This window comes from Neopelma chrysocephalum, unplaced genomic scaffold (genome assembly GCF_003984885.1).
Source record: "Neopelma chrysocephalum unplaced genomic scaffold, ASM398488v2 Primary Assembly neopelma1_25, whole genome shotgun sequence".
In the NCBI taxonomy this organism is placed as follows: Eukaryota; Metazoa; Chordata; class Aves; order Passeriformes; family Pipridae; genus Neopelma; species Neopelma chrysocephalum.
The window spans coordinates 46,394,601-46,414,595 of NW_020897694.1; the positions used below are offsets into that span (position 1 = coordinate 46,394,601).

Consider the following 19,995-nt stretch of genomic DNA (forward strand, 5'->3'; position numbering starts at 1 on the left):
TTGCTCTTTCTCTTGGAAAGTTGCCTTAGGACATCAGTCCTTTGACGGTCAGAAACCTTTTAACATCCAGTCTCATTTTATTCTCGGCCAACTTGTTCTCAGGCACTGCTGTTGCTGTGCTGAAATAGCGTTTCTTTTCCTGTTGGAAGTTCAAATGATGCAGGTTTTTATAAAAGCCTTGTTGCATGCCTTCCTTCAGAAGTTATGGTTTGAACAACAGTATTAGCTTTGTTTTGTTCGCCCTAAATGTTAGGCTGAATTTTTATGAGTGCTTTAAACAGTCCTGTCTTTAAGCAAACCAGTTGTTTAGTCTTTGTGTGAGCACTCCTGCAGGTCTGAATTGAATTGGATCAGGGAACTGATCTGACTACAAAATTACTTGAGTAAGTAGGTTTTCAGCTGGATAGGACCACCACTTTTCAGAGGCAATCTGCACTTAAATCAATTGCAGCATCTTGAAATAGCTGCCTTGGCATTTTTAGACTATTTCAATCTTCTTCAGATCCACCCTTCCTGTTCCCTGGGGAGACTGGGGATAGTCCCAGAATTCCCTTTCATTGAGTTACATGTAAGATGAAGTATTGATCTGCAAGTCATCTTTTTGTCTTCTTGCCCTGCGTCCTTTGTTTAGCACTGTGATGCTTCTCTGTAGCATTGATTTAACATTCCCTGTGGGTGTCAGTGTGATAATCTGAAGCACAAAATAGACAGAAGGTTTGAAGTTCAACCCAATTCTGAAGGCTATGGCAATCTTTGTTTTAATCATGTTTGTTCTTACTGTCTGTGAGATTTAGTTTAGGTAGCCAAGATCTAGATTCTATGTGGAAAATGTTTTTCCCCAGAGTTGCTTGTAATACCTATTTCTAGACTGAACCAGAAGTGAAAAGCAAACTTTTAAAATGCTATCATGATATGAAAAAAATTACTTGTTAACAAAATTCTTTTGGAAAATAGAGAATTTCCTTGCAATTAATGCCAGTATAATTAATCCAGAAAAATCATGTTTTACTCATTACTGCTGAGAAGCATGTCCATGTGAAATTTCTCCATACACGTCACTCCCTCAGTGCAATACTGCCACAGCCTGATTATGTATTGATCTAATTATTTCTGTACCTGGAAAGCAGTAGGGCATGCTATTGTCACTAATGTACCTACAGTAAAGACCAAGGGAAAAAGTTTTAGTGAGAGTAATGTGTTTCATTCACAGCAATTAGCTTGTGTATGTGGCAGAAGTTTCTCAAGGGGCTTGTGTTGTTCTGCAGTGGTAGCTGGCTTCCACAAAATTATTTTTACCTGCTATTTTTAAAGAATCCGATGCTTAACTTGCATAGGGAAAATAATACTGGTTTCTAAATAAAAGCACCTACAGTACCAAATACTCATCCTGAATGTGCTGGCTATCAGCATACATACTTGGTCATATTTTTTGGAAACATTGCACAGTTATGGTCTAAACCAAATCAGGACTGTGCAATTGGTTCAACAACAAACATGATGTTTGAGTAGCTTATGTATATTGAACAAGTGCAGTGTACTTTTAGTTTTGGATTAAAAGGGGACTCGGGAGGCTTCATGTTGTTTTCTCAAATTGGTATGTGGAAACAACACCTCTTAATTGCATGCTAGTTCTTCTGTGTAGTACTGAGTAATTTCTTGAGTAGATTCCTTTACTAGACAAATGGAAAGGAAACTGTGCTTAGGGCATTTCGTACAGGACTTGCATGTGATTTCTTTTGTTCGGAAAACATATGTACATATCTATATGTATGTAAAATTGCTCTGAATGTTGATATTGAGGTGGTTGCCATATTCTGTGTAATTTAATAATTTTGCATGTACTTAAATTCCCTTGTACTTATTAAATACCATCCTCATTCCTTTGCACATGCTAGACATAAGTGTATACCACAAATCCATAATAAGAATAATTTTTCACTATGCATTCATGAGACATATTAAACTGTTAAAAATTGGCACATAGGTGATGCTTTTGTGTGTGGTTTATTAATGTTACAGGGAGACTGGGATTATATGACCTTCAGGAGCCCACTAAGTTCTGTGGGTTGTTTTGTTGGCTGCTTGAGTTGATTGTTAGCAACAGTGGAAACAGGTGAGCAAGGGAGGGAGTAGCCATGGACTTCTTTTCCTTAGAGTCTGCTAGTGATGGGAAGCTGGACTTTCATTTTAACTTGAGCGACTCTGCAGGTACTGCCAATGCCTGAGAACCAGCTTTGGAGTTCTGGAGTTTGGTCACATTGTCCATACTGTCGGCACATGAGGGGGCTTGTTGTCTTTTTTCTTTTCTATGGTAACATAAAGACACAAAAACCAAATGCTAAAGTGCAAGCTCTTTTTGCAATGCTGAGGAACTCCCTTGTTAAAGGAGAGGAAAAGAGCAAGAGCAAACACATTTGCCATCAGAAGCGTAGTCTGAATACTGACATTACTGTGCAAAATCCTGACAAGGGAGGTGATTGTCATGATACATGAACTATGAACACCTAGACATGGCAAGTTAGGGTTATCTTTATTTGCATGGCACTCCATGAAGACATCAACTGTTTAATTGAAGCACAGCAGAAGGAATTTTTAATGAATGTCCTGGGGGCTCTGAGGTTGTACAGTACTGTCTCAGACACCTGAGACCTGAGCAGAAATCCGGGAATAAAAATCTTGACAGTCATTTACAACATTCAGATAGGAGATCACTGAAATTTTGTTACATTCTGAGCGGAAACATGCTGAACACCACCAGTGACCTTTCTGTAAGGGGTTTTATGTAACTTAGCGAGGAGATCTAGTCTTACATATTTATGACCTGTGGAGCAGCTAGCTGTGTGCTTTGTGGCTGCCTGTGGCTGCGGGAATACTCTGTGAAACTTGACAATACCAATTTGTGAGATTGCTTGGGAAGTTGAGGATTTTTTTTTTTCTGTACAACTACAAGATACAGATGGAGGACTGTGAATTCTGTCTCTTACCTGTGTTTGGCCTTGATACTTCTAAGAAGTTTCATGCTTCTAGTATAAAATGATACACGAAACAAGTATACATGTAGTTTTGTAGATTTTAAACAAGTATTATTTTTGTCTATGGTTATGGTTAAGTATTGCTCAATAAACCAAATGCACATGTGGAAAACCACTGTTGAATAGGAGTAAAATCTATTTTGTCATTCAATTTGATTTCCTTGCTTCTGGAACCAGGGTTTGTTATAGCAAAACAAATAGCAGTAGTTTCTGTCTTGTTGCTCAGTAGCCATAATTTTTGTTTTTTGAAGATTGACCTTGGCCTTAACTGACCAAGAACAAAATTTTTTTTTTAATGCCTATATTTTCAGCCAGACTTGGGAAATATGTAGGAAACTGCAGCAGGGCTTTCCAGAGCTGTACCTGCATACATGTACCATTGCTGTAAGAAGTGGGCAGATGTGATAGCCCCTCACTACCCATATGTCTTGGAACTGACATGGATATGGAACGGCATGTGCCATTGCAGATCTTTGGGAGTGGGTATTTGTAACAAATGCACTCAGCTTTCAAGTTCAAGCCATGAACATTTCTGTGTGACTGCAGTTGGTGGAAGGGCTGGGCTGTTTTAAATTCCTGGTTTGCAAATTCACTTGAAAAGTGGGGTAGTCCATTGCTGTGGGCCCACTCTTTTGCTCTAAGCAGGATGACCAGTTTTAAGCGTATGCCAGGAAGGATGTCCTACCAGACCCTGCTCCCAGCCAGATCTGGTGTTGGAGACAGGAGCAGGTGGTGTGTCAGGATATGTGACAGGGCATGACCAGGGTAGGGCATCTTTTGTTTTCCTTTGCTGCTGCCAGTGAGCTGCCATGGCTCACAGTGGGGTGGCAGGAACCATGTAAGCACAAACATGACATGTCTTGCGAATTACATGGCACCTACAGGCCCAGCTCAGGAGAACCTTGGGGTGGTGGTCTTGTGTTTTTAGGAGTGCCTAGCAATCCCAGCAGGATCTTTCTATGAAGGAGTGTTTAATGAAGCATCTGCCAAATAAGCCACCATGTACATATATGCTCAGTGGGTATCCATAGAAAAGGCCAGCTAGTGTAGAGGTTCAGTCGTGCTCAGGATGCCCCCCACCTTCTGCACGGGAAAATCCAGGGCTGACCGGGCCTCTACTGTGCTCCTCATTCCTCAGCTGTGTGATCCTCTCTACTGATGGAAGGAATGGACATGACGAAAGGGGAATCACACACTTTCGTCTTATATTGTCAGCAAATTATACCTTAGAAAAGCCCTGATGGGGACCGTTTTCCCTGGTTGCCTTGCTGTTGCCACAGTCACTTAATCCAATGTGTTACCACTGTGAATCCACGTTCCCTTTGCTGTAATCCTAGCATACTACCCAGGTGTTTGGATGTTTCCCATGCCAGCTGTTTTTCGGTAGGATATGCATCTAAAAGGCACTTCTATTTCTTGATTTTCTGTCCATCTTGCCTGTTTCTTAGTTGCATTAACATGATTTGATTCATGCTATTGGTGACATACTAATGGACGCTTGAGGTGAACATAAGCTTTATTTCCTCCGGTTGGTGGTGTATTGTCCCTGGTTTTAAGGAGCAAACTGTTGTTGCATAGTTTTGGATGTTTGTCTTATACAGCTGTCAGGACTCTCTCAAATACATATGTTGTGACTAACATTTTTTCATCTTGTGGCAACTTTTGTAATTTATTTTTTTACAAATCTAAAAAATCTACCCTGTAAAATTTGAATAACAGAAAGCCAAAATACAGCAATGTCACAATATTTTACCAAGTCAACTCTGTTAGGGCAATGTTTGGGCTACTAGAAAGGGCATAGATGTTTCCTTGTAAGCAAAAGGAATTCTCTCTAATTTGAATATGCTTATTCAGAAGGTTACTTGTGGCAGTGCTATTCAATTTTGTAAAGTAATTACCAAAATTGGTCAATGTTGCTTTTTTGTGGAATGGAATATCCATCAGACAGTAACAACCTGTGAGTCATGACCGGGTTTTAGATTGGTTTTTTTTTTTCCTTCAATCCTGCATGCACTTGTCAAAATGGTTAATTTTGAGCATGAGTAGTCTCATCCAACTTAGTAAGAGCATTCACATGACTGAAGATAAAAAAGTATACAAGTGCTTGCAGGACTTAACCATAGCTTTTTACCAGGTGGTACATTGGATTTATTCTTAAGACTGCTTTCCACTTGTGAATTTTGTTGTAGATGTTGGAAAATGTAATTTGAAGTGCCTTGGGTGAGAGGGGGGAAACAAGTAAACCTTCTAGAATTTGGGGGTCTGCAGACTTATTTCACATAGTACTTTCACATACATTTTTTAATGTGTTTGATAATACTGTAGATATCTGCGGGTTCCTGACTGAAACAGAATTGTAAACCCATCCATCAACTACCAAATTAATAATCGTTTTATGTCAGAAAGCTTCTTTGCATTTGGAAGGAATGCTTCTGTATATGTTGTATACATTTTGAAATAATTGTTTGAGATTGCTTTTAAGCACTTAACATTGTTGGTTTTTTAAACACCAGTCAAGAAGTTTGACATGCCCATTTCAGGAGAGAAGTAATAATAGTCCTGTTTCAATGTGTTACAGTTTTCTCCTTGTGTTACTTTTATTTTACATTACATATTTCACCTCCTGAAGATTAAATGATGCGGTTGAGAACTTGGCACTTCTTAGATGTTTCAGCATCAAGTATCTATCATATTGAGTGTTGAGATTTTATGCTCAACTTGCTGAAGTAAATGCATGTAACTCCTTCCAATTTGAAAAGATTATAAAAGTTTTTTAAAAAATTTCTGAATCCAACCCTTAACTCCAGAAATATGACCACTTCAAAGAAGGGCAGGAATGCAAGTGTGTTGCAGCTTTAGTTACTGAATAACTGAAGAAATTTGCATCTTATCTGTTACACAAGAAACCCATGGTATTTTATGGTCATTGCTACTGAATCTGCATAATACTGGATCACCTGGCAAAACAAAGTCTGGCACAGAGACACAGCTACCACACTGCTGAGTTACACAGCCCTTATGCTTTTAGTCCAGCTTCATGCTGAGCACAGAGGAAGGACAGAATGACAAAAGCCAAAGTTTGTGGAAATTTCTGCTGGATTGCAGTTGAAACCAGAGTCAGTTCTTTGATCTGCCTCACAGAGCAGCCTTGCCAGCAGGTGGGCAGCTGAACCAGAGGTGGCATCTGATGGGGAAGAAAGCACTCTGGGGGGTGGCGGCAATGTCTTCAAAATCTGGCCTGGCATAGGACATGTCAGAACAAAATAGCTTTCTCAAGTAAAACTTCAATTGTCTCAGCTCATGGCATAGTTTTTTGTGGAGGCTCAGTAATTTGCATCCTGTGGCTATGGTGTTTTAACCAGGAATGGGATGAACTAAGGCTGGGCTGTCTCCTGAAATGCCCTGGGACTGGAGGAGTTCTCTTTCCCCACTCCTGTTTTTGGGTCACCTTGGACATGGTTAGGTAAATCACAGCTGAAATCAGTGTGGGAAAACACCACACCTGTGTAGAAAGACTGGTATTTGGAATGTGGTTTCTGAGGAAGCTCAGCTCCTCTGGGACAGCTATCGAAAGGTAAGCTCGGTAAGTGGCTGGGAGGCAAAACATACCCATTGTTTCTGGCCACAAGCAACAGAAGGGTTTCCATGACCTTGTGTCATGGCAGGTTCCTTCTTGCTGAAGGCAGCGTGTTGGGCTAGCATAGGCAGCTCCATGCTGCTCTGCTTGTTAATTCCATCCTGGGCAAAGGAGGTGGTGGGGAGCATGTCTGAAGGCTGCCCTGCTTCCTGTTTCTCACTCCTGGTCCTTTGCCTCAGTTATGGTAAGACAGCCTAAAATCCCCTGTGTATTTTGACTCCGGCTGCTACTGTGAGCATTAGCGCTGTCAGAGCCTGTATTCTTCTTTAGTGTTACTGGTGAATAAAGTCTTTTTTTTTTTTTTTGTGTTTACCTTAAAGGTTAATTTCTGCAGCGCTTTACATGGCATGATAATTTCAAAGATATTTGAAAGTAAACCCTGCTAGAACCACAATTTATAGCTGTTTTTCAATGTGTGAAGCATTTTAGATGTTTCCTAATGATAAGTGCTCATTAAAAAAGGGGGTTATTATCCTTTAGAGGAATTCTGATAAATCATTGCAAAAACTGAGGTAAGAGGATGACATCAGGAGTTTAATGTTATCTAGCCATCAAAAGGTATCAGAATGTGCACAAAATAAGGATGAGGGAAAAGTATTTATGTAGCTTATATAATATACCATAAATCCCAAGAGCAGCACTTTTATCTCAGACGTCCAGATGTGCCTATCTAGTTCCCCAAGGCAGAGCAAGGAAAAATGGTTCCAGAATATGAAAGCTTTATCATGGTAGTCTATTGTGAATTTAGCAGACAGGAAGATTGATGTTATACCTCATACAACTTAATACCTCTTTGTTGACAGTGCATATCTTATTTATAAATGAAATTGCTGTTCCCTCCTGCTCAAGCCTGTGCAGTTGGGCTGAGGTACAAGGAAAACCAGAGCAAACTGTGATGGTGAAATCTTGATTTGTTCAAGTTAATGACCGAACTCTTTAAGGGCACTAAGGCTTGATAATTTATTTACATTTATTTGTTTTCATGGACAGAACCAGAGCATTTTGCAGATCTCTTTAGTTTCTTTTTATGTGAAATGCAACTTACTAGGGCATAGTATAGGAAAGGAGCTACTCTGCTGTGCTGTGACAAGTTAATACTCCTTCCAGTACGGCTTCTTTTAAAAGAGGTGCTGTTGACTGTAGTGTGACACTGCTGTTTGCTCCATTTTTCAGACACAGGTGTGGCTGGCAAATGGGAGGTCAGGCCAGCTGGTTACCCAATGCATGGGAGGGGAAAGCAAAAAGCAATACTATGGGCTTTATAGGTCTTACCATGGTTGACAGCAAGGCAAAAGGTGATTGTATAGACCTTTGTGTGAATTTTGGCGCATAAGAATAGTCATTTAAGGTAGGATATGCTGCTTTCCTAAAATTTTAGGGATTTGTACAGATACCTGTACCACAGAATTCTGTCAGTACCTTGTCTGTCAAAATACTGGTTCAATTTGCCATTCTAAGAATATCTGAATATTAATAGGTTGCTTTTATCACTTCCTTTCTATCTTTTAGAGCCTCTGTCCCCCTAGAAGTACATGAGTTAAGCACATGTTTATATTTTTATTTTATTGTTTTCAAGTTCTAGGTAATTTCTTTTTTAGGAATACTTTTTGGAAATGATTTCCTTTTATGATAAGATACTAGAAGCTGAAAATGCAAAAACAGGAACTCCTTCTGCTTTGCATGGAAAATACTGCAGTTCCATTTGCTGCTTCCAGAAAAATAGACTGACTTTGTTGTTACAATTTGTTGGCACTTTTCTTGAAAAGATAAGTAGGAAGGGAGTACAAGGTATTGAGATATTTGGTGCATGGGGATCATAAACAGCAAAGCCACAAACACAGTTTTGTTGTTTTAGCTCATTGCCTTGAATTTTAGTCAGTTATAAACATTCAGAAAAAAATATGGAAAACTTGTTAATTTCAGGTGTCTCAGTTGGAATGAATAATTTTAAAGGTGCATAAATTCTAAAAACTGCTGAGTAATCTCCCCTTGAAAACAAAGAGAAAGAGCAATAAATGTATCTCAAATTCCACCTTCAAAAATGAGACACCCAGAATATCTCCTGACTTGTGAAGATCACAGCTGTAGCAATTAAATGTCTGAGGACTCCTTTTAAATGTGCAAATAAGACCGCCTGACCACAGCATGGGTTTTTTTTATTATTCTGTTTAGTTTCCAGTCTGAATTTTCCCTGTGACTGTATCCTTTGCTGGTAGCGCTCTCTTGTGGCTGTTATTTTCATTAAACTAGGTAAAGGATTTCAAAAATATGTGTATCATTTAAAGATTTCTACCTTAGGACACACACAGTCTCTTTTGCATAAGCATTCCTAAATTAAATGTGGTAATATATATTTTAATAATGCAAGAAGGTCAGTCTAGGCAAAAACATGCCAAATGTGCTTCACAGAAGATCTCAAAGGGGCAGGTGTATTGAGAGTTCAGGTTTTTAACTGCTTTTTTTGGTGTGTTTTTGTCTAAAAGCCGTATGCCTGTGGACAGACAGGTGGGAGGCTCAGAGGGGAATGAAGTCTGCTTTGCCAGCAGAGTCAGGTGGAGGAGAGACAGGGATGGACATCTTCATTAACAGGCTTGATCACAGATGCTGCTCCTCCTGTGGCGCCACTGTCAGTGGTGAGCAAGTTACTTCCCACAACATTGGTTATTAAAATTAATGAGAAAAAGGATCTGGGAAACCTTTCTGTGTGAAACTGACACTTGTGTTCCTGGTGAAAGTTTGAAAGCTTTTCACTCTGAATTGATGTTTTCTCATTTTAGGGATGGGAGAGGTGAAGGGGTTAATTCTTGACCTATTCTGTTTTTTAGTTACAAAGATCTTAGCTGATGTTTTATTTTTCAGTAAGGAGGTAAAGCCTAGAAGCTCAGATTATGATGTGCAGAGGTTTCCTTTGAAATAGGGACATCAGAGTTTCCTCTTTTAAGAGCAGAGCAGTTATGAATGAGCAGTGGTTAGGTACTACATAGGCTTAATACCAGTGGGATTATGTATCCAGTGCCATAGCTTTATAAGCATGTCTGCATTAATACCAAGTGATGTTGGATGTAGGCTTTTCCTTCTATACTGTAATCCAACAGCAACTAGAGTAATGTTTCCAGGTTGTTTACTTAGTTGTACTGTCTTGGATAGAGGCACATTTACACCTGAGATAAGGCCTTGAGTGAGAGGGGTTTTCACCCTCAAGATGCTTGACTGAAAATCTCTATTCTTCTATAGGCTGAAATCTTGTGTATGGCATTTGTCTGATCACCCACCTTCACTCATCTTTGGATCCTATATGTAGCATAGGCACTGTAATAATCCTAGTTCTTTCAGGGATATTTTTAAAATTGCAACTGGTCTTTTAGAAAAGCTTTCATAGCAATTATGTAACTGTTTATAGCTGTTTTCTAGCAAATGTAGTGCTGTGCCCAGCAGTCCCTGCTGAAGGTAAGATGAGCTTGCTTTGTCTGTTTCCTGTTCTGACTGCAGTCTAGCAGGACAGTTCATCAGTATATGATTGCAGATTAACAAAGAAAAAAAGTTTTTTGAAGGCTAATTCAAAATCCTATCAATCAACTATATTTTGAGGTTCAGGTCTTCCTTTTCTTTAAAATTAAGGAGATACTTAGTTTTCCTCCTCTTTTACTACTGTATCAATGTAATTCTAGTAGTTTTTTAGACCATAGATTCAATAGTATTTACCGTATGCAATTTATTCTTCTGTTATGTACAGTGAAGATGGACTTGCTGCTGGAATTCAGGGAAAAAGTTTTTTTCCTCATTTGAATTTTACTTCTTTGTTTTGCCAGTAAGTCACCAAGTGTACAATAATATTTGTCAGCTTGACTTTGAATCCTCATTCACACAGCAATAACTCCATAGCTTTTAGACACTTTCAGAAACAATGTTAGAATAGTGAGCCATCAGATCAAAGCCTGCCTTTCTCTGGACATAGTGTCCACTTTATCACACGTGCATATGCGTTAAAATTAATAAGCAAGGAATCATGCTAGCTTATCTTTATTCTAGACTACTTCCAAAAAACCCTCATTACGTTAGCTTTGACATCTGTGAGTAAGCAATACTCTTGCCTTTATATGAAGTGCGCTTGGTTTTTAATAGAATGTTGTGATCTGCCTAATAAAGATTTAGCCAGACACCAACAAGTTCACACAGTTGAGCTGTTGGACTTTTTTGTAATTTTGTAATTCTGTCCTATGCTGTTTTAACTGGGTTTCTTATTAAAATCCAAATATGCCTGTATGAAATAAGACCACTACTTGCCCTTTTGCCAAACTCCTCCTCCTTCCCAAAGTTTGAAGATTTCTGTAAATCCATGGCACTTCCAGATTTTCCTTTACTATAAGTGTATCCTTCTTTGACCTGTGAAAAGCTGTTCATTTTACGTATGCAGGATGTGGGTCAGTCACTTGGTGAGGATGCTGCAGTGCAGTCGGTGTGATGTGTTATAGAAGAGAACCAATAAAAATGTATAGTCATTGTGTGTTTAGTGTGATGGGTCAGTGAACCTAAGGATCTTGGCACATAGGCCAGTACATAAGAAGGTTTATCTGTGTTCTGCTGGGCCGATCCTTAAGGGTTACAGCATAACTAATCTTTTTTTGTTTTCTCCCAGAGAAACTCTGTACAGCCTGTTACTTTATCCTTTACATCCTCAGGTATGATGGTGGTCAGCAACCATAGCAAGCTTACATGTGTAAATCTGACCAGTGTGACTGTGGAATAAAGCTTATTTTTCAGGAGAGTTTTAAAATAAATTGTCCTTTGAAAGAATTCTCAAGAATTTGTTAACATCAGTCTCCCTGAAGGTTGTACTTGCCCCTTTTTCTATAGGTGATGATTTCCAGTGCCTCTCTGAGAACTGAGCTTGCTCATTTCTAGGGATATCGCAGGCTGCCTCTCTTTTAGGGGAAGTGCTGCTCCCTGAGAAGACTAGCTGGTTGGTTTTCTTATATAGGAAAAACATCTCCAGTACTATTGATGACCCATCAACTCTTAAGAGGCCTGGATTGTTCTGGAGATTTTCTTTTAGCTTTGTCATCTCATATGTGACATTAACTTCTTCACAATGCGTTGCCCCAGGCCTGTCCATTCACCCACTTATTTGGCTAGAAGATTGGAAAAGGAAAGGATAGAACAGATTAAAAAAACAAACAAACAAAACACACACACACAAAACAAACAAAAACAAACAACCAAAACCAAAAACCAAATAAAACAAAAAAACAAGGAAAAAAAGCCACAAAAAAATCAGCTTCAGTGGCACAATTTCAATGCATTTTCCATGTGCCATCTCAAACACCACTTCAAATGAAAAATAAAAATCCCTTTCCCTCCTCCTCCTTCAGGGACTGTCCTCTGGTTTCAGTTTTTGGGCTTTGCTCAGCTTTTCCGCACTGAGATCTGCAGGCAGTGTTCGCTGGAGCGGGCCGGCGGAGTCGCTGGTATGACTAATCTAAACTGCTACGGCCTCTTAGTGGGCAGCAGTAACAAGGCTCCTTTGTGAGTCTAATTATATCCCCTAAGCTGGCAACTGCAGATTAGCACAGGAGGACGGTCGGTCTCAGAGAGCTGTCGAATCCAATGTTCTGTTCTGCTGGCATCACCTGCTTTGCCGGGAGCAGAGCCCAGGACAGTGCCATCCACACCGCATGCATGCTGGAGCCCTATCGCCTCTCTCTTGGACCTGTCCCGCTCTGTGACATGGGACTTGCCCGCCAGCTGGGAGCCATGCCAGGTCCCTGAGGAAGGGGTCCGGGGAGGAGGCACTGCCCAACACGGTGCCTGGGTAGGTACCTTGCGCTGTGCCAGAGTGGGGAGGCTCCTGCCAGGCTGGCCGGGATGTAGGACACTGTGGCACCTCCTGAGCTCTGGCAGCAGCTCACCCCTTCGTTCCATTGTCGGAATAAGCAAGTGTTCACGGTGCTTTTCTCTTGGCTTTTTTTTGTCTTTTTTAACTTCTTGGAGTAGCGGGATAAAGAAAAAGCTATGCATTTTTGTCTCAAATGCGTCTGATTAAAATTTAATTATAAGATTGTTGAAGTGGAGTCGGCAGGTGTGGATGAGGGGAGGCAACTGAAAAGTTGCTTTTTTATTGTTTGCTTTCAAATTTACCTCCCATTTGTCATGCAGACCTGGCTTTGTATTGCTGAGCAAAACCCCTCATCTCCCAGCCAGGCTGTGCGCTGGGGTGGTTTGCTACTTTCTAAAAGGTCTGCAACTAGTCTTCCCAGGCCGGTCTCTTCATCCCAAAGTGTATCCTCAGGACAGATGGAGTAGCAGAGTCACTGTTAGTGGAAAAAGTTTCCCAGGCTGTGAGTTGTTTGCTGACATGCGCAGAGCTTACTCAAGGGTGAAAGGGGATTTTAGTGATAGAGGAAATGAGTATGCTGATAAATGTGTGAGACCAAGATTGTTTGTTCCTCCCAGTAAATCTAAAGAAGGGATCGTGGGATTTCTCCTTGGGAAGGAGAGGAATATGAAGTATTGAGCAAGACTGGGGGGGGGGGAAATAATAATCTTTTAAATACACTTGTCCTACGCAGTCTGGGGAAGGGGGAGAGGGTGTTAAATGATAAATTTGGCAGAGTAGGATTTTTTTCCTCATTGCCAGGCAGTTGCTGCTTCCTGCTTTTCAAGAACATATGCTGTGAAGATGGGGTGCTTGAGCAGAGCAGCGTGGGCTCAGGATATGTGTCTGTCTTAGTCTTCTTAGTGGTGACCAGACAAGCCAGCCAACTCCATTAGAGAAATCCCTCATCTAGTAAGGTTAGTGGAGCTTCTCACACTGGAGGGCTGCTCAGATAGGGCTGTGTTTTTTGGGAAGGATCCAGGATCAACTTCTGCAGGTTACTATTAGTTTATAATAAAGTATAATAATACATAGCAGAGCACTGGCACATAAAACTCATCACACATTTCTGTGGACTTCACTGAACTTTGAGTAAAGATATAAAATATTACACTTCCATTAATTACTTGGAGTTCATAAAAGGTATTCAGTATGTGTCTTTCAGTGACTTTTTTTTTAATATATGAAGATAACTTTTCTATTCTTTGAAGCTGTTTAAACTTCCCTGTTGGGAACTCTGTACCACCCTAAAGGGAGTGTTGCAAACCAGTTTTGTTTTCCATCTGAAGACAACTAAATGTAGTACATATAATGCAAACAGCCTGTTAGAGCCATATTCACTGCTCCAAGTTTAATAATAGTGATGTAGGCATAACTTGCATGTGAATGTAGTAGTAGTATTTGGCTTATGCAGGAAGAATGCATGAATTAATTCAGTTATTAAACTACTTCGTCATTTCAGAGGGATACTGATGGTTCCTGCAGCTTTTTACCACACAAACTTTAGCAGCAGGAATAACTATTTATGAATATTAGCTAAAGCATTTTTTCCTGTATTTTGTCATTCTTTGTACCTGATCTGGGCTTGGAAAATCATTTAGGTAAGTTTCTGATTTGATTTCTTTGTATCCAAGCACATGCTTCAACCCGTTTTTTTTTGTATTATTTTGCTTTTGCCAGACTGACTCTCTTGTAAAACTTATTCTTGGAGATAATTGGGGTGACTAAAGATTGAGATCTGAAGGGATGGTGTGAGCTAGGCTGGAAGAGGAATGGTCTATTGAAGATTTGTGTTGTTGTTGCTGTGAAGTAATTCTGTTTTCAATCTGGTTTGGAAAATAGCTTTTATTTTGCTGTGAAATGACTGAACCCAGCTTTCAAGTCTAGTGATGCTAAATTGGGTGCATATCTTGGCACATTCAGTTTCTGTAAAATAAGCCTAAAAACCTGCAAGAACATTATTCCTAAACAAAATCAGCACTGCTCCGGGAATACCAGAAATCAGAGTTGTCTGGTCATTTTTAAACTTTCACCTCTAAGTGGTTTTAAGTGTTTTAGGGCTGCCATATATCAGCTCATAATAAGGGTTTGTACTTGTTCCCAGGGAATCCAAATCAAGGAAAACAGCACCATTGCAGTTAATGGGTCAAGTAGGGTTGGGTTTTCTTGATCATCATAAATTTACTGAAGACATGAGTGTGTTTGCATGGTGGCAGGTCTGGAGTGAGTTCTTCACGTGGACCAGGAGCTCAGGCTGGCAGCTGTGTGAGTTGCTGCCTCAGGGCCTGAACCTCCGGAGTGGCACAGGGGACAGCCACTTGTCTGCATCCACCACTGGTTTCTCTGCGGCAGAGGATAAAGTGGCTGTCAGTGTGAATCTTTTGCAGAGGTATCTCTGGTTTGATATCCTTGTGTTCATTGCATTTCTTTTTTGTGAACTCTCAGTCATAGTTTGTGTCTGCAGTTCTGGAAGGGTCTCACATTTTTGAAAGGAGTGGAGAAATTAAGCCCCCTATTTTCAGAGATTTGACATACCCCTGTTTCTGTGTGTGTGATGGAGGAAGGAAGGTTTGGGCAGGGGTGGAGATGGGGATAAATCTCTGTATCCTGTAGGTACAGTACTGTGTGCAGAGAGTAAAGGGACACATCTTCTCCAGGCACAGCTTGTCCCTTTGCAGTGAGAACAGTGTCATTGTTTCTGGATCCCAGATACCTTTAAAACAGACAATGGCAGAGGAAGAAAGGTTGTTTTTACCCAGTCGTGCTTCTGTGACATTGGCTGGATCTTAGTCTTGCTTAATCACTGTGTAACACTGTCTTGTAGCAAGGGGGATTGAAGTTGTGGTCCAGCTCTGTTTCTCACAGAAGATGAAGCGGGGCATAGAACCAGGCTCAGGAGAGGAGCCAGCTTCTTTCTTTTGTCTCACTGCAGCCCCCATCTCCCTTCTAGGAATGGAGAGCAGTGTTCTTGGTTTTCTCAGGGTCAGGCTCCTACCCATAGGCTGGTAGGAGCTCTCAGTGACAGCATTATACCTGCCCATGCAGATTGCCTCTACTTCAGTTAAGAGTCACCAAAATGTTGCAGAGATTGGGCCTGAATTAATACAGGCATAGGAGGAGAAGAGCTCATGCTCTAAGTTATTTCAGGAAAATATCTGCCCTTTGCCAATGGAGAAATTGTAGATGGATACATAATTGTTTCAAATTGTACTACTGCTTGTTGTAATGCTGTTATGGCTACAGTCATCAGTTGGAGATTAAGAAGGGGATATAACTTGGAACTGAACAATTAACTTCACCTGAAGCTTGAGATGCCTCTGGGAGGTAAGGAGGGAGAGGTTACCATAGATGATTGTGCAACTCTAACCACCTTACGCCTTGGGCTTCCAACACGTTAAGGCAGCTGAGATTTCCTACCCAGATTATGAGCTCTGTAATGTGCCAAACTCTAATGTCTGTTTTAATCTGAAAATAGCTGTTATAACAATAAAAATTCTTTTTAAAAACAGTGCCATACATCACAGAGTGATTTACAGTTGCATAGCTATCTCCAGTCTGGTGGAAGCAGTATAAATTTTTACATGCACTTGTGTATACAATCCAGAAGGGGCTCCTTGGAAGAGGAGGTTTTCTTTTTTTCTTTTCTTTTTTTTTTTTTTTTAATGGAGTAGTTTTTCCTTTCAAATCTGTTGTCCTTCTGAGACCAAGATGCCTCAAGAGAAAGTTTCTAAATAAAAAGCTTATTCAGTTCTTTATTAATGTGGAAAATATTGTAATTTTTTGCAGTATTGCACTCATCTTTTGTCTCAGTTATAGCTAAGCTGGAATACAAGGGTCCTGGATGCTATCTGACGTGACCAGTAATTATTTGGAAGATGACTTGAGAATTCCAAATGTTGAGAGAATAGGCTGAAAAGCAGTATTTGAGTACTTAACAAGTGCAAACTCTTAAATAGATGAGCAAAAAGACTTCATGTGGGCCTGTTGAGTTGGTTCTGCTTCTTACTCTGGTATTTTTTTCTGACTAAAAAGGACCATATTTTTCATAATGGAAACCTACAGTATTGATCTAAATATTTATTTTATTATATTTCTGCATAGCATCTGATTTAGCCATTCCTTTTTGTGCACCATTTTGCCATGTAATGTATCACCAAGGTTGTACTATCCTCTGTGTTTCTGTGCCACCACTACAAGCATGATCTCAGCAGAGGTTTAGAAAAGGCCTTTGGGTAGGGAAGTCTGAATTGGGTCACAAGTTTGTCATTCTGTATGAATTCCCTTACTGGTCCTGTTGGTATTTTCAGTATTCCTTCTCTTAAGTCTTGTGAACCCAAGTAATTTCTGCTGCTGTATTGGGGGAGAGTTGTGATATGACACTTGAAAGGGTTTCAGAAAGTGGGAAAGTCAGGATTCAGCTGTTCCTAAGACACTACTTGGAGGGCTGAGTTAGAATTCTGATGCATAAATTCAAGAAACAGGAAAATGAGTTGTCCCTGGTAGGGCACTGTTGGTCTTGTAATGTTGGGACATCCGTAACTCCTTTTTAGTGCGGTGGTGATCTCAATATTGCAGCTTCAGAGTGGACAAGGGGGCATAATAATCATTCCCTGAAAAAAACCCAGAAGCTGTGTCCAGTTGGCAGCAGTTTTAAAAATAGGAATAAGATGTTTTATTATTAGGGTTTGGTTGTACTGCATAGTGTTTAACACAGTTTCTGTGTTTCAGAACTTGGATAAGTAATTCCCATCTTAAGGAAAGACAGGTACTGGGTTTAATTGTTATGCATGGAAATTTATGGTTATGGTATTATGAACTCAGATGCTGAGAGCAAGATTTTTACAGAGCTCAAGATAATGCTTTTATGGTCTACAGGCTGGAGAAAGCTCAGTTGTTAGTGTAGGATGCATCAGGAATAAATTGGTGTTGGGTGGGCTGGAGCAGATGGAGCTGAGAGAATTGGAGATTTCTTTTTGAGATTAGTATTTTATTTGGTGATCTTGTCTATATACTTCTGAAATGTTCTGTGAACTGTAATGGAACAAGAGGCAAATCTTTGTCTTCCTCTGTTTTCTTCATTCATGTTGAAGATCAGTTAACACATTCACACTTAGTGTGGGGTTATATTTTTTTAGGCATGATTATTCTTAGCTCGTAGATAATGTGGGCAGTTTGCATGTAGATTGTGTAGGTTTTAGAAGTGATCTAAACCATTAAATAATCCTTACCAGCCATTGCTAGAGCTCTTGAATTTAGTGTAATTAACCAACCCCAAACACATATTCAGTGTTTTTCTAGAGGTTTTATCTTGATTATTAAGTGACTGCAGCACTGTCTTCTGTCACTGCAGCTTTCCTTTCAACACTGCAGTTGATCTCAAAAAAGCCTGTCTGGCTGCCAGTGTAAAGACACAGGTGGGGAAAGACAGTATAGGAAGGAACCAGCCCACAAATGGAATGTGAGCTTGCCATGTTCTTGGAGAGGGGAAGGTGGGAATAGCCAAGCTCAAACAAATACGGAAAGGGAGCCAAAGGGAGGAAAGGATGCAAAGATGGGGGCAGTGATGGTGCTCCAGTGGGAATCGAGCTGGTGACTGTGCAGGGAGGTGGTTGAGCTGAGCAAAAAACTGCCAGTGGAGAATGTGAGAACTTGTTGCAAGAAGCTTGTGTAATTGCTAAGGATTCCTTAATTAAGACACAATACTCTTCAGGTATAATGTATTTTCAATACATTTGAACCTGAAAGGATAATAGTTTACTATTTGATAAGTTAGAGGGATTCACAAAGTTGATAAGGAACCCAATTTTCTTTTTTTTTTTCTGCTCCTCAAAATGATTTCAAATCAGTGTCATCAAAATCAAAAACTTTGAAGAGTTGAGCTTGCTGGAGTGGTCATAGGTTTGTCTTAGGACAACAAGGCCAGTAATAACTTTTTTTTCCTTTGCCTGCAAAGTTTATTCTTTAATTTCTATATGTGGGTTTTTGTGTTCCTTGAGACTACTGCCTGTTCTCTCTCTCAGCTTTTCAAGTTCTGCAGTTTGTGTGTCTGTGCATGTTATATGCACAATATTGAATGTCTCCATTTTTTGCCTGTGGCTGATCCAGCTGTCTCTGGACAAGGGGATGTATGCAGAGCAGCTCAGCTGTCTGAGGTCAGAGAAGAGTTTATTCATATACCAGGCTAATTAGTTTTCATCAATCGTTCATCCCATGTGACATACAGTGAAGTATGTCACAGGGGATTTTTCCAAAAGAACACTCACTAAAGTGCAAGGAGATGTGGTTCTGACAAAGAGATGGGCTCCATGCTGATGTTAGTGGAGAGAAGTGGAGTCTTCCAACAAAAACTCTGGTATGACTCAATTATTGCCAGTAGTAATTTGAATTAGTATATGTCAGCCCTTCTGTGCTTGTTTTGGAAAACAGTGCACAGTTGGCGAACTAACAGTAATGTTGCTGTTGATTTCTGCTGTTAAATGCTTCACCTTTAAATTCACTTTTCCAGGCTTTTAGCTGGCATACTAGGTTTTTTTAAAATCTCATATAAGCCGCATTCGATCAGTTACAATGTGAAAGCATTTCCATTTACTCTTCAGCAGATACCAAATATAAAAACCTCGAACAAATTTTCTTGTGAAAGAAGGTTTCATTCAGGCATTTTTTGTATTCATAGAGCAATCCTGAAAGAAAGAAGGAGATGGTATGTATTGTTTTTATAAAGCTCACCATATAGCTGCAAAGGTAAAAGGTATTGCCTAAAGTACTTGTTATGATATTTACCAGTAGTTTTTTGGGTTTATTGCTCACCATGTACAGGCATTTGACACATCTTAAGTTTAATTTGTAAAATATAAAGTGAGGATGTGATATCTCTGCACAGTCCTGATGTTTCTGCCTCAGCCAGGAAGGCCCTGGGGTTTGGCTTTTGAGAGGGGTTTAGGCTGTCAGTGTATGTACTGTCCTTCTTTGAAAGGATGTTTAAGGCTCTCCTGGATAGACAGTCTGAATGCTGGCACAGAGTGTACTTTAGAAAAAGCATTTAAATTGCTGCTGTCTAGCCACAGGACAGTAGGAAGTTGGGGCATCTAAGGCTGAATCTGAGTGAAAGGCAGTAGGACAGAAAGGGAACCAAGTGGCTCAGGCTGTGATGCTCTAGAAAGCAGCAGGGAGGTGAACTGTAAAGTGGACTGTGGGTCAGGTTTTAGCAGTGCTTTGGTATATGGAAGACTAAAAAAACAGTAGGTGGAGTGCAAAAACTGGACAGAGAAATTGTGGGAGTATTTTGGATTTAGAAAAGCCTAAAAAGTCACTTTGCATTTATGTATATATCTATGCATATATCTATAGAGGGATATGTGTGTGTGTGTGTGTGCATGCGTGGATGTGTGTATATATATGTAAAACTTCTTTGAATCATCTCTATTGGATATGAGTGACAGACAGTGAAGGTTTAC

At 40.1% G+C, this 19,995-nt stretch overlaps 1 protein-coding gene across 3 annotated transcripts in view; it reads left to right on the top strand.

Annotated features, from left to right (window-relative positions):
* Positions 1-19,995, top strand: part of SHROOM2 (shroom family member 2) — a 123,716-nt gene that overhangs the window by 50,446 nt on the left and 53,275 nt on the right. The window contains exon 1 of one of the 3 annotated variants that reach the window (XM_027675148.1): positions 12,411-12,478. The exons of the other annotated variants lie outside the window; for them this stretch is intronic. The gene's annotated coding sequence lies outside the window, so the exon portion shown is untranslated. Of the gene's footprint in view, positions 1-12,410; positions 12,479-19,995 lie in introns of those variants that run through there. 3 annotated transcript variants of the gene reach the window in all.